This window comes from Crotalus tigris, unplaced genomic scaffold (genome assembly GCF_016545835.1).
Source record: "Crotalus tigris isolate CLP2741 ecotype Arizona unplaced genomic scaffold, ASM1654583v1 scf7180000019818.546109, whole genome shotgun sequence".
Classification (NCBI taxonomy): domain Eukaryota; kingdom Metazoa; phylum Chordata; class Lepidosauria; order Squamata; family Viperidae; genus Crotalus; species Crotalus tigris.
The window spans coordinates 472407-485842 of NW_024097727.1; the positions used below are offsets into that span (position 1 = coordinate 472407).

Here is a 13436-nt window from a genome sequence, read left to right on the forward strand (position 1 = left end):
GTGGAGAAGAGTGACAAAGTCGGCGATGGGCCTGGAGGCTAAATCTATAATGAAAGTTAGAAGAAAGATGGCAGCTCCATCACTGGAGGTTTTCAAGAAAGGGTTGTCAGCCACCTGACTGGAATAGTCCGAGGACTCCTGCCCTAGGCAGGGGGTTGGACTAGAAGCCCTCTAAGGTCCCTTCCAATGTCATGATTCAATGCTGGATTCACACATCCGGCCCCTCTTTGCCAAGGAAACCCGCCACCTTGAAACGGGATAACTAGGAGATCAGGGTCGCTCTTTTCCGTCGGGTGAGAAAGCTCCGGGATGACGGGGCATCCACAGCCCGCCTCTCCCCTAGACGGCCCGCCAGGGGCCGTCCGCCCTTACCAAGCCGAGCCGCTCGATGGCCGCGCCAGGCCAGGTGCGACGGGAAGGCGAAGGGAGGAGCCGCGGCCGGGCCCCCCTCCCGAGTTCCAGCTCGGCCTGGCCGCTGCCCCGCCCCTGCCCCGAGCAGACCCACCGAGGCCGCCCTGCTGCCGGCCCCCGGCGGCCGAGCCCGCAAGCGCAGCTGCTTCCGTGGAAGCGCCGCCCGAGGGCAGGAGGCGGCCGAAGTCGCGGAGCCCGCAGAGCAGCGCGCGGGGGGCGGCTTGTTCCCGTCCGCCCCAATCGGCCGGACAGCCGTCCGTCTGCTTGCGGGCTCGGTCCGGAGGCGCCGAGGAACTGGGCGGCCATCTGGCGGAGCGCTCAACCGACTCCGCGCCGGGACAGAAGCCCTCCTCTTTGCTGCTGGAGTTTCGCGGCCACCAGGCTCCGCGACGCTCCCGGGGGCCGGGCAAGGCGGGGCGGGCGGAGGCGCGCCAGGAATGTGCAGAGCGAGCGGCAGCACCTTCTGGCTTTCCCTCCGCCGCCGCCGGCTCGCTTCGCTGCCCGAGTTCTCTCGACTTCCCCTCCGTGGCTGCCCTGGGTGGAGCCTCGCGCTCGCTCCGAGGTGACTCAGGCGCCGGGAGCGCTGGGGGTGGGGACGAGCCCGCCCAGCGCCGGCCAGCCCCAGAGCCTCGGAACGCGGCGGCAGCGGTAGCAGCAGCAGCAGCAGCGGCCAAGCCGCCCCCTGTCCAGGAGGAGCAGCCGCCGGCCGGCCCCAAGACCCCAGGAAGGTAGGAGGTGCGCTCGCAGCGCTGGATTGGGGGGGGGGCGAGGGGCAGGCGAGGCGGGTCGGCCCGGGGAGAGGCGGCGGGTCCTGCCTGCCCCGCGCAGCGCCGAGGCTCGCGTCGGGCTGGCCGGTCCCCTTTCTCGCGCCGGCGACCCCGAAGCGGGTCGGTGGCGAAACTGGACCTTGCGGGAAAAGCGCCACCTTGCGGAGTTCGGAAGTGAGCGAGGGGGGAGGGACCGGCGAGGGGCGGGCAGCGGGGTCCAGCTGGTCCCTAGAAAGGGCGCCGGGCGCACCTCGCCCAGGGGCCAGCAGCCCCTGAACTCAGCCGGGCCGCGGACGAGCGCCCCAGGACCCGGCCTGCTGGCCCGCCCTTGGGGGCAGGGAGGAGGGCGCTGGCCCGCAGAGGCCTGAGCTGCCCAGACAGGACACTGGCGGCCCAGGGGAGCTGCTGCTTTCCCCCCCCCCCGGCGCCATGCGTGCCCACACTTTCCCCGGCGCTCGCTGTGCCAGCAGCACCCAGGACGTGCTGGGGCAGGCAAGTGGCTGATGGCAACTCTGCAAAGCCGCGCGAACCGAATAGGGCCTGCCCAGGGACCGCGTGGTGCCTCTCCGGCCTCGGGCTGAGTCCCAGCCCCACTTGCGGAGGCTGCCCTCAGAATCCCTGCTGCTGAAGGAAGTCAACCTGGCGCTTGGATCCCGTCGGCAGATCCGTGGATGGGGGAGTCTCCGGAGTCGGAAAGAAACTTCCCAACTCGGAGTTAACTCTTGCCCCTGGTTTACCGCCACTTATGGACTGATACCATCTCACAAAATGGAGCCTGGTTTGAGTGTGCGCTATGGGGGAGTCAGCTAGGGAAAGATGGGCTCCCAGGGGGACTTTCAACCCTTGGGATGAACTTTAGCAACTCCCCATTCTCTCTGCCCCACTTCCGAGGCCCTGGGAGGCTGGGACCGCCTCTGTTGCAGGCCAGGCAGGAGGGGGGAGGCCCTCTGATGCCAGCCAGGCTGAAGTTCCCTACACAGCCCAGCTAAGGCTGGAGCCAAGGGCCTGGGAGCTGGGTTCACACACTCCCACTGGCTCTGCGGAGCTCTGCCATTCTCAGGCAGCCCTCCATGGTGCTCAGCAGAGGCCTTCCTCCCACCCACTCCTGGCTGCCTTCTGGCTTTTGCTGCTGGAGCACCGCCAGGGCCGGGTGGTGGTGGTGGTGGTGGTGGAGGAGGAGGAGGCTTCTCCTTGGCTGCTTCCACTCGCTGGAGCTGGGTGCGGCTGAAGCGGCTGAGCCGGTTCAGCAGGGTGAGGCAGGTAGGCTGGGAACCAGCAGGCCTGCCGCCAATGTAGTAGCAGAAGCAGGCAGTGACAGGCCCTGCTGGGCGGGCTGGAGCAGGAAGGGAGGGCGTGCTGGGTTCAAGGGCTGAGTCCCTGCAAGGGCAATATGGCAACATCCTCCTGGTTGCCTCTCTGCAGAACTGCAACGGGTGGCGGGGAGGCTGCCAACTGGGTGGCACCTGGGATGAGAGTGGCCGCCTAGGCCCGCCACCTTGAGCTTGGTGTTCTTTGGAAAGGAAGTCGTGGTCTTCATTCCCAGCTGCCCATTTCCTGGAGCCGGCCAAGGACAGCCCAATAAGCGCCCTGTTTGAGAAGGGAAAAACCACCAGGATCATCCAACTGGCACCTCTTAGATAGACCGCCTCCCAGAAACGGATATTATAAACTTAGCCTTTTTTTAAAAACCAGGATAGTAACTTGTTAATAGAATAGCTTACTGAGTAAATGTTTTAATTTTAAGTTCTGCACTTTCCCCAAGTTAATTACTCAATTCCCCGGAAGGGAATGTTGTAAACGATCCTTGGCCATTCCCTCCAAGCAGCCTGGAGCATCTCTGGAAGGCTTGGCCATTCCTGAGGGTTTTGGCGCGCCCGTGAGACCGCCATCCAGGAACAATGGAGAGGGTACGGCTGCCTGGGGCGGGACAGAGTTGGCAAGGGGCTCCGTCTTGCAGGGGTTCAGTCTGGGACCCTGAGTCTGGGGCTGTGGTCACATTCAAGAGCATTTCAGCCTTGGGGGCTCACAGGGTGACTCTGACCACTCGGTGTCTCCCAGAACTGTTCTTTTGGGGAGACCCTGGTAATCAGTTTGAGGACAGCCAAGATAGAAATCTAGTGAAGAGGAGGGTTAGGGCTGGCTTCCTGGGAACCCTTAGCTATCACCTCCAAAAGTAAATAAGCGATGGGATCAGTCTGATGGTTGGTAAAAGTGAATGGGAGACTAACCATAATTACCAAATCCAGCAGAAAGCAGTTAGTGAAATGGGTAGCCATAGCGTTGCTCTGCCAAGTGCTCCTGCTCAATCCTGGGTGCCCCCTTTGTGGAGGCCCACTGAAGGTTTCCCGAAGCCTCGCCTAGAACACCCGGCGAAGCCAAATATGGAAGAGGCGGGATGGTCCAAGAGGGGTTGGTGTTTTTGTGCCCACGCACGGTCACCAACTTGGGTGACTCCATGTGGAGGAGAGGACTTCAGGGAAGACAAGGCGCTCCAAGCTGCTCCTTGTGGCCTCCAACATGGCTTCCCGTGGCGCCTTCCACCGTGGTTTGGAAGGGGTGTCCACTCAATAACAACGGAATCTCTGATGCTTCAACCCAATTCAGAGCATTTTAGAATTTGGAACCTGACATCCCTGTTTCTGGGCCTTTCTCTGCAGGCCTGTTTTTGATATAAAGCAACGGGGATGGGAAATTGCCCAAGGGAAAGTTAGCCCCTTTCAACCAAAGGCCAGGACCTTGAGGCAAAAATGTGGCACCTCTGAACTCGGCTCCCAGGGACTGCCCAGCTGTTTCCTTGGCGGCATTGTGGACATGGCCTTTTTCTGGGGTTCCATTATTTAATCCCAGCTTAGCCAACAGCCCTGGGATTCCCAGGTGTCATCCATCCATACCAATCAGATCTGACCGTATCTTGCCTCCCAAAGCAGCCAAGGTTGGTTGGAAGTTGCCTGGGAGTCTCATGGGCTGCTCTCCTGCAAGGTTGACCATGAGGAAGTGAGGGGGCTGCTTGTCCTCCACTCAGTCAGGAGCCCCCAGGAGAGAATACTGGCCGGTGAGAATCCCAGCACGTCAGGCAGACCAGTGTGGGATCCCTGGGAAGCCTGGCTTTCTGGTGGGGGATGGAACACAGAGGCCAGCTGAGCAGCTGCAGGAAAGTTGGAGTGTCTCCTAATTGCTGTTCCACAGTCCTTTTCAGCTACTCGTGTTTCCGTTTTGCATGTCACCTGCCAGTTTCTCACCATTTCTAGATCTTTTTTTTGGAACTTGATTGTGTAGCAAATTACTGCCCTCTTTTAAACAAAGAAGAATATACAAATGGGTGAGCATTTCAAAACTGCAGTGTTAGTGTGAGTTTACTGCAAAATAATTTTACAGAACAAAAAGTGCTTGAAATCCCCTTTCAGAGGTAAATTATTGGTACTCTGCTATAGATTAAAGCTGCAGTGTGTTCAAGTATGTAAAAAAGAGCACAACGTAAGAATATTTATTTATTTGACTTATATGCCACCTTTCTAGCCAACTCAACTTTGCTAATAATGAAGGCGAATAAACCGGTTAAACAGTACTGATAAAACATTTGACACATCAGTTTGAATCCACTGAGTCCCACAACCAGAGTGAAAAGGGTGTGTGTGTCTTCTCTCCTATCTGATCAGCAGAAGGAGAGGGGCTAAGTGTCTCCCCTGAGGGGGACATCTTTAGAAGCAGCGCAGCGGAAGCCCCCCCTCCTGCCCCAATATGCCCTGCCAGGAGGACCTGGTTGTGTTTCCCTCTATGGAGTTGCTGGTTGTGTTTCCCTCTATGGAGTTGCTGCAGAGATTTGCTGGTATCTCTGTAGTGAAAACCTTCGTTTAAAAATCTGGATTCCCCCCCCCTCCCCCAGTTCTCTTTTCATTTATATTTTGGTTATTTTCATGACAAAGAGTGTGGTACATTGCTAACTCTATCATTTGCCATTTGTTTTTAACACACAGTATTTTTTTTCAACTAGCAGTGTGTGTGTGAAACTGCATTGTAATTTTCAGTATAATTCGAGAGAGGAAGCACCAGGCCAGTGTTGGTGAACTTTTTAGAGACTGAGTGCCCAAAAAGCGCCCCACCCCGCTCTTTTTCTTCTTTTTAACCTATATATATATATCCCTCCCTGATACAGCTGACAAAGTGAGAAGTTTGGCCTAGAAGTTAATACAGCTGCCTAGTATACACACAGCCCAGGTTCGAATCTCAGAAGGGTATGTCTGGCTGAAGAGAGTTAAGAAGCTCGAAATAGCTATTCCAATTCTCCTTTTATTCTTTGTTAGCAATCTAAATATATATGTGTGTGTGTGTGTATATATATTATATATAGGTTTTCTCCCACGTAAAATTGGAAGTGTCTTGGTGACGTTTCAACGAAGTCCCATTCGTCATCTTCAGGCTGGTGTTTTCAGCTTCATGCTTCGAGGAACAATGTGTGGTCTTAGCTGTTTCTTCCTTTTAACTACCAGTGGGAGTATGAACTGATTGGGTGGGAGCTTGGCTGTGTTCTGATTGGGTGGAGGTGTGTTCTGATTGGCTGGGGGGTTGGCTGTGCTCTGATTGGCTGGGAGAATGTTCTGTTTGGGTGGGGGCTTTGTTGTGCTCAGGTTAATCTGAGTTGCAGGGGAGTTTGAGATGGTGGGCTGCCTTGCTACTTTTTGGCTTCGCGTTCGTGGTCGTGCCTCATCTTCATGGTGGGTGTCAGTTTGCTTTATGCATGGATTGGAGGGGTTTAAAGTGGCTAAGTGCACGCATTGAAGAACATAAGAACTCAGTCAAAAAAGAGGAACCAACATCTTCCCTGGTCCAACACCTTAAAGCCACAGGACATGAAATTGACTTTAAAAATACCAGAACTATCGCCAAAAGTGAACATTTTAATAACAGAATAATCAGAGAAGCCATTGAGATAGAAAAATGCCCACACAGCATGAACAAACGAGATGATACCTCCCGCCTACCAGCCATTTGGAAACCCACCCTTATTGACAAATGACTCCCTAACACAAAAAAATGACACCAGACCCACACTCACAAAAACCACACAGGATGTCACTACCACACATCCACGCAAAAAGCAAATCCAAAGCCACACCGATGATGAGGCATGACCACAAACCAGAAGCCAGACCACAGCGGTATCATTAGCCACTTTAAACCCCTCCAATCTATACATGAAGCAAACTGACACCCACCATGAAGATGAGGCACGACCACAAACGCGAAGCCAAAAAATAGCAAGGAAGCCCACCATCTCAAATCCCCCTGCAACTCAGACTAACCTGAGCACAAAAGCCCCCACCCAAACAGAACACTCTCCCAGCCAATCAGAGCACAGCCAACCCCCCAGCCAATCAGCACAGCCAACCCCCCAGCCAATCAGAGCACAGCCAAGCCCCTAACCAATCAGAACACACCTCCACCCAATCAGAACACAGCCAAGCTCCCACCCAATCAGTTCATACCCCCACTGGCAGTTAAAAGGAAGAAACAACTAAGACCACGCATTGCTCCTCGAAGCACGAAACTGAAAACACCAGCCTGAAGATGACGAATGGGACTTCGTTGAAACGTCGCCAAGACACTTCCAATTTTACACAGGAGAAAACCCGAATAACCAAAGACCTACATATATACATACATATATATATGAATTATATAACTAAAAATTCGACTCTTGGGTATGTCCATAATAAAATCAATAAATATCGATCACCAAGAGGGAAAGTTGTAAAATTTTTAATGAACCAAGCTTTCGTTGGGACCACCCAACGTCGTCAGGGTTTCTAAAAGTAGTCACTGGGAAAGAGTGAGAAGAAAGGGTGTGGAGCAGGGATTGAGAAAAGCGTGTGTGTGGGGGAGCGTCTGTGAGCCCAGGGAAGCTTATAACACTGATAGAGGAGAAACAGATGCCCCCAGGGTGGAAAATGGAAACAAAAAGGGGAGGAGGGTCAGTGCTATGGAAGGAAATAAGGATAAAGGGGTAGTGGAGGAGATGAATGCCAGTAATGAGATAGTGGAAGGAATGATCCGGAAGAACCATAGAAGGAAGCGTAAGGAGAGTAATAAAGAAACATCTGGAACACTAATTAACCGGCCGGGACCGGTGACGCGGTCCATGAGCCGGGTGCAGATGTCGGCAAAACCCATTTAAGTCATCATTGTTTACTGGCTCCTTAGCCCTGATGATGTTTGGAGTTTCCAAACGAAAGCTTGGCAGCTTTTAGTAAAGTATATTTTTATATTTATACTCTCCTGGTGTTCGTATTTTATTTGTACCATAGACATGCCCAGGAGTCGTATTTTTATGCAAATTTTCCAACATATATATATACACACACACATATATATATATATACATACATATATATACATACATACATACACACACATACATACATACATACATACATACGTATGTATTTGGTCACCACGATGTAAAAAAGATGTTGAGACTCTAGAAAGAGTACAGAGAAGAGCAACAAAGATGATTAGGGGACTGGAGGCTAAAACATATAAGGAACGGTTGCTGGAATTGGGTATGTCTAGTTTAATGAAGAGAAGGACAAGGGGGGACATGATAGCAGTGTTCCAATATCTCAGGGGCTGCCATAAAGAAGAGGGAATTAAGCTATTCTCCAAAGCACCTGAAGGCAGGACAAGAAGCAACGGGTGGAAACTAATCAAGGAGAGAAGCAACCTAGAACTAAGGAGAAACTTCCTGACAGTGAGAACAATTAATCAGTGGAACAGCTTGCCTCCAGAAGCAGTAAATGCTCCAACACTGGAAGTTTTTAAGAAGAGACTGGACAGCAATTTGTCCGAAATGGTGTAGGGTTTCCTGCCCGAGCAGGGGGTTGGACTAGATGACCTCCAAGGTCCCTTCCAACTTTACTATTAATATATATATATATTTGTTTTCTGAGGTTTTCGCGGGTATTTGTATGTAGGTCTTTGGTTGTTCGGGTTTTCTCCCACGTAAAATTGGAAGTGTCTTGGCGACGTTTCGACGAAGTCCCATTCGTCATCTTCAGGCTGGTGCTTTCAGCTTCGTGCCTCGAGCAGCAGTGTGTGGTCTTGGCTGTTTCTTCCTTTTAACTGCCAGTGGAGGTATGAACTGATTGGGTGGGAGCTTGGCTGTGTTCTGATTGGGTGGAGGTGTGTTCTGATTGGTTAGGGGCTTGGCTGTGCTCTGATTGGCTGGGGGGGTTGGCTGTGCTCTGATTGGCTGGGGGAGTGTTCTGTTTGGTTGTGCTCAGGTTAGTCTGAGTTGCAGAGGGATACCAATTTTACGTGGGAGAAAACCCGAACAACCAAAGACCTACATATATATATATATATATATAATATATTTATATTTATATTTATATTTCCCTTTTGGGGAGGGGATTTTTTCTTAATAATGTTATTTGCTTTTATTTTTATGCAGGTAGTCAGTTTTTCTTCTTTTCTCTTTTAAATATAGATTATGTAATAAAATGGTGTTTGAGTCTATTGAGATTCGATATCTGTGAGCAACACTAGAACATAACACTTAAATATAGAAAAGTTTATTATTAGATATTTGTTAAGTGCTACAGGTCATAACATCATTTGGTATTGGGAGATTGTTGAGATGTGTGCCAAAGTAAAATTTATGGATGGAGTTAGTTTCGATGTGTGAATCTAAAAATGTAGATGTAGCATGTTTAAAATCATTAATGGCAGGTATTGCTTATTTACAAGGAGACTCATTTGATGGAACAGGATAAATCTCTACTAATGAAGGGTTGGGTGGGACAGTTTATCTCAGAGATACTTTGACGAAAGCTAAAGGTGTGGCCATTTTTGTTTGAAAAGGGTTCCCAATTGATGTATAAGTTACCACTGACGTCAATGGGTGTTATTCAATTTTATGGGTTAAAGCAGCAGAGATTGCAATGGCTATGGTTATGGACCAATGTAAATTCTCCTACTATGTTGTATGAAAGTGTTTAGCTATGAATCAGTACATTTAGGATAATAGGAAGAGATTTCAATGAAATTTTGGTCTGGAGCTTGTTAGAAACACACGAGCATGAAAAAAAAAACAATCATTAAGGAAGAATTCTATTTAGACAAGCACAAGCACACTGCAGCAATCCTGAACAGCAGGAAAAGGAAACAAATCATCTATACAACATTTTCTGACAAAATGGATATCTACGCAACTTCCAATCAAAAAGTGCCTGACCACTCAACCTACTGACCAGCACAATCAACACAGGCGGCAAAAATGATGAACGGTGTCATACATCAGAAACCTCGCAGAAACCACCAACGGATTATCATAGTACCCTGGAATCAGCACACAAACCAGCTAAAGCCCCACAAAACATCCTAAGTAAAGCAATAGACCCAGCAGCCTCAAAAGAAAAAAAAAGGAGTCATCTACAACACACAGTGTCAAGAATACAACAGCCACTACGCAGGACAAACAGGCAGAAGACCAGCAGAACACATCCATGGAGATCAACTAGCAGCCAGAAGACATTTCACAACGTATGGATAGACTTAACCATAATTTCAACCGGGAAACTGTGACCATCCTAAACCAAGCCAAGTCCAAAAACTCTTAAGAGTTTTTCTGGAAACCTGGCACTCTGACAAATTGGCCATCAGTGGACACATGAACATAACAGAAGAGCAAAGTTGGAAGGGACCTTGGAGGTCTTCTACTTCAACCCCCTGCACAGGCAGGAGTCCCTATGCCATTCCAGACAAGTGGCCATTGAAAGTCTCTTTTTGAAAGTCTCCATTGATGCAGCACCCAGAACTTTTGAAGGCAACGTCCATTCTGCTGGTTAATTGTCCTCACTGTTAGGAAGTTTCTCCTTAATTCCAGGTTGTTTCTCTCCTTGATTAGTTTCCATCTGTTGTTTCTTGTCCTGCCTTCCAGCGCTTTGGAGAATAGGTTGAGCTCCTCCTCTTTGTGGGAGCCCCTCAAATATTGAAAGACAGCTATCATGTCACCCCTAATCCTTCTTTTCACTGAACTAGACATACCCAATTCTTGCAACCATTCTTCATAGGTTTTAGCCTCCAGCCCCCTCATCATCTTTGTTGTTCTTTTCTGCATTCTTTAAAGAGTCTCAACATCTTTTTTATAATATAGTGACCAAAGCTGGATGCAGTGTTCCATGTGTGGCCTTATCAAGGCATTATAAAGTGGTATTAATACTTACGTGATCTTGATTCTATCTCTCTGTTAATGCAACATCTACATACTTGCAAAGGAGGCAATCGACAAACAAAAAAGTGAACAAAAAACTCAAAACACATCTCTACTAGCAGTCAACACCCAGATTAACACCAAAATTAACATCAGACCAACAGTCAAGAAATAAACAATGCCCCAATCAAGGAACTGGCGAACACACTCACAGTAAGCAGCCCAACCAAAGAATCCCCAAAGTCACCCTCACCAGCACCAACAGGACAAGCCACTAGAATGAACCTGAGAGCAAATCCCACTCCTTATTACACTGATGATGTTACCCAGTTTGTTTAATAAAACAATGACTGGACAGCCACTTGTCCGAAATGGTGTAGGGTTTCCTGCCCGAGCAGGGGGTTGGACTAGATGACCTCCAAGGTCCCTTCCAACTTTACTACTACTACTACTACTACTACTACTACTACTACTACTACTACTATTATTATTATTATTATTATTATTATTATTATTATTATTATTATTATTATCTGCAAGAAAACAACCAAGCTCAGAGAACACCAAGGAGAGCATCTTGAAGAGGGTCTTTCCATTGATCTGCATGTGGGTCAGGTTTCAGATGAGGTGGGTAATTGGGCCTTAAGCTGTCAGAGGCTTTTGAGCTGAAAACTAACAACTCAAATTGGGCCTGGAATGCAACTAGCAAACATTTCAGGTCTTTCCATGCAGGAAGTAAGGCTCAATTATTCAGGGTGATGAAAATAAAAAAAATAAAAAAAAGACTGCGAAGAGCTCCAGAAGTAGTTATTAAGGAGAATATTCATAGCTCAGGGTTGAAATGAAGAGCCCTTGATACTCTCTGATCTTGGCTGTTTTCCTGCAGACGTTTCATTGCCCAAACTAGGCGACATCATCAGTTTACGTCAGCATAAAAGTTATGTGTGTTGGAGCAGTCCCCTAACCTCACCCAGATGCTAATTAGGTAGAGTGTCTGTAATGGACCACAAAGAAAACCATGGAGTCTTAAGTGGAGAGCTTGGAAGATGGGACTTAGTGCACAACGGCTGTGGGAAAGAGAAATTCCCTGACAGGGATCATCAACAAGGAAAGGGACCGAAAGTGCCAACAACGTAATGCCTCTGGTAGATGTTCATGGTGTCTTTGCATTAGGCATGTTATGCACAGCTTTGATCACCATGTTTGTAAAACTGTGTGTGTGTGTGTGTGTGTGTATACATACATATATGAATGTGTATATGTGTATACTTCTCTCTCTGTGTGTGTGTATCCTCCTCCTCCTCCTCCTCCTCCTCCTCCTCCTCCTCCTCCTCCCACAGCTGGGAAGTGACAGAACGGGGAATCCAAAGGGCCTGCTCCAAACTCTTCTCCCCAAGAAGGAATGAGAAAGTTTGAATCCCCCTCGCTTGGGAGAAAGGTGGCCGAAGGGAAACACGGCTGAAGACCGAAGAGCGTGGTTTGGAGAAAGTGGGCAGGGAGGAGATTTGGGGCAGAGACAGGAAGAGACCTGGCCATTCAAATGAAGGGTCTTCTCCATGCCGCACAGGATTAACCTGGAGACCTCCTGTCCACGGCTCACCTCAGCAGCATTAACCGCAGAATCTCAATGGGAAGACAACAGTGCAAGGCCCAGGACGGAGGAAAAGTCAAGGATTCTCCTGGTGTCGGAAAGCCGATTGGGCCAGCCTGGTTTCTACAAGTCTAAAACTTTTTTGGGGTGTGTGTGTGCATGCTTTAATGTACCACAAAAAAAAGAAGAGAAGGACTTTCCCATCCTTTTGGGACTCCTCAGAAGAGGTATTGCATTGTATATAAAGATAGCTATACCTTTACTGAAATGTAAAAAACAACAACAACTCCACCCGACAATGGAAACCTTGAATGTATTTGAGTTAATATAAAAGGAAAAAGAAATGACATTGCCATACATGTAAACCACAGACCTCTCAACCAAACGGAGGAAATACGTTTTGCTAATCAGTTAAGTAAGGTGTCCAGGAAGCAGCCTGGAACAGTAATGGGGGACTTTAACTATCCTGACATCAACTGGGAGACAAACCCTACACCTGGCGGGAGATCAAACAGATTCCTGACAAACCCAGCAGTCCCAAAAAAGAGAGAAGGGAACTAGAAGGTCAGCTACACTGAGCTTAATTCTTACTGAGAAGAGATAAAATAATAGAAGGGATTGAAATTGTGGGAAGTCTGGGGGAGAAGGAGGGTGTCATATAGGAATTCAACATAACACAAGCAACAGAACAAGACCAAAAAATTAAGAGAGCTGATTCCCTGGCTATAGCAAACCTTTTACTTACTTCTGCTCAGTCTTCTCAGAAGTCGATGGCACTAACAGACCCAGGCAGGAGGATCATACCAGTCCTAGCAGTGCAGGCTGGGGGCTTAATCACTGGGCGGCTCAGTGGATAGGAAGTTGACTCACAGGTAGATCCCAGAGCGCGATGCTTAATGGGCCACTGTCTGAACAGAGACCAGGCACAGGCGATGTACCAGAAGGCTCAGCCCCGGGTCCTGTTCTGGTCAATGTGTTTGTGAGTGATATACCAGAAGGATTGCTAGGTAAGGCTTGTCTTTTTGCTGTGACACCAAGGTGTGTAATAGAGTTGATGCCCCTGGGGTATTCATAACATGGAAAACAATTTGGCATTGCAGGAAAATTGGTCAAAAATGTAGAATACAACTCAAGGTTTCTAAATATAAGATCATGCGCTTGGGGGAGTGGGGAAGAATCCTCTGGCAGGGGTCAGTATTGGGGGTACAACAGAAGGAGAAGATGTAGGTGCTCCCCCAGGAGACAACTGCAAAATGGGGAAACAGTGTGGCCAGGCAGCTGTGAAGGCCAACCAAATTCTGGGATGCATCACTAGAGGGGATCCCCAGCAGGAAGGAGGAGGTCCTAATCCCACCGTGTAGAGCTTCAGTCAGGTCCCATTTGCAAAACCGTGTCCAGTTCTGGAAACCCCACTTTAAAAAATGAACGAGTCCGGAGACAGGCCGAGGGACAAAACATC

At 49.2% G+C, this 13436-nt stretch overlaps 1 protein-coding gene across 3 annotated transcripts in view; it reads left to right on the forward strand.

Moving 5' to 3' along the window:
* Positions 1-991: 991 nt before the first annotated feature.
* Positions 992-13436, forward strand: part of LOC120317783 (protein FAM83H-like) — a 30060-nt gene continuing 17615 nt past the window's right edge. For 2 of the 3 annotated variants that reach the window (XM_039364636.1, XM_039364638.1), the window contains exon 1: positions 992-1139. The gene's annotated coding sequence lies outside the window, so the exon portion shown is untranslated. Of the gene's footprint in view, positions 1147-13436 lie in introns of all 3 variants that reach the window. The other variant, XM_039364637.1, reaches the window with a different exon arrangement.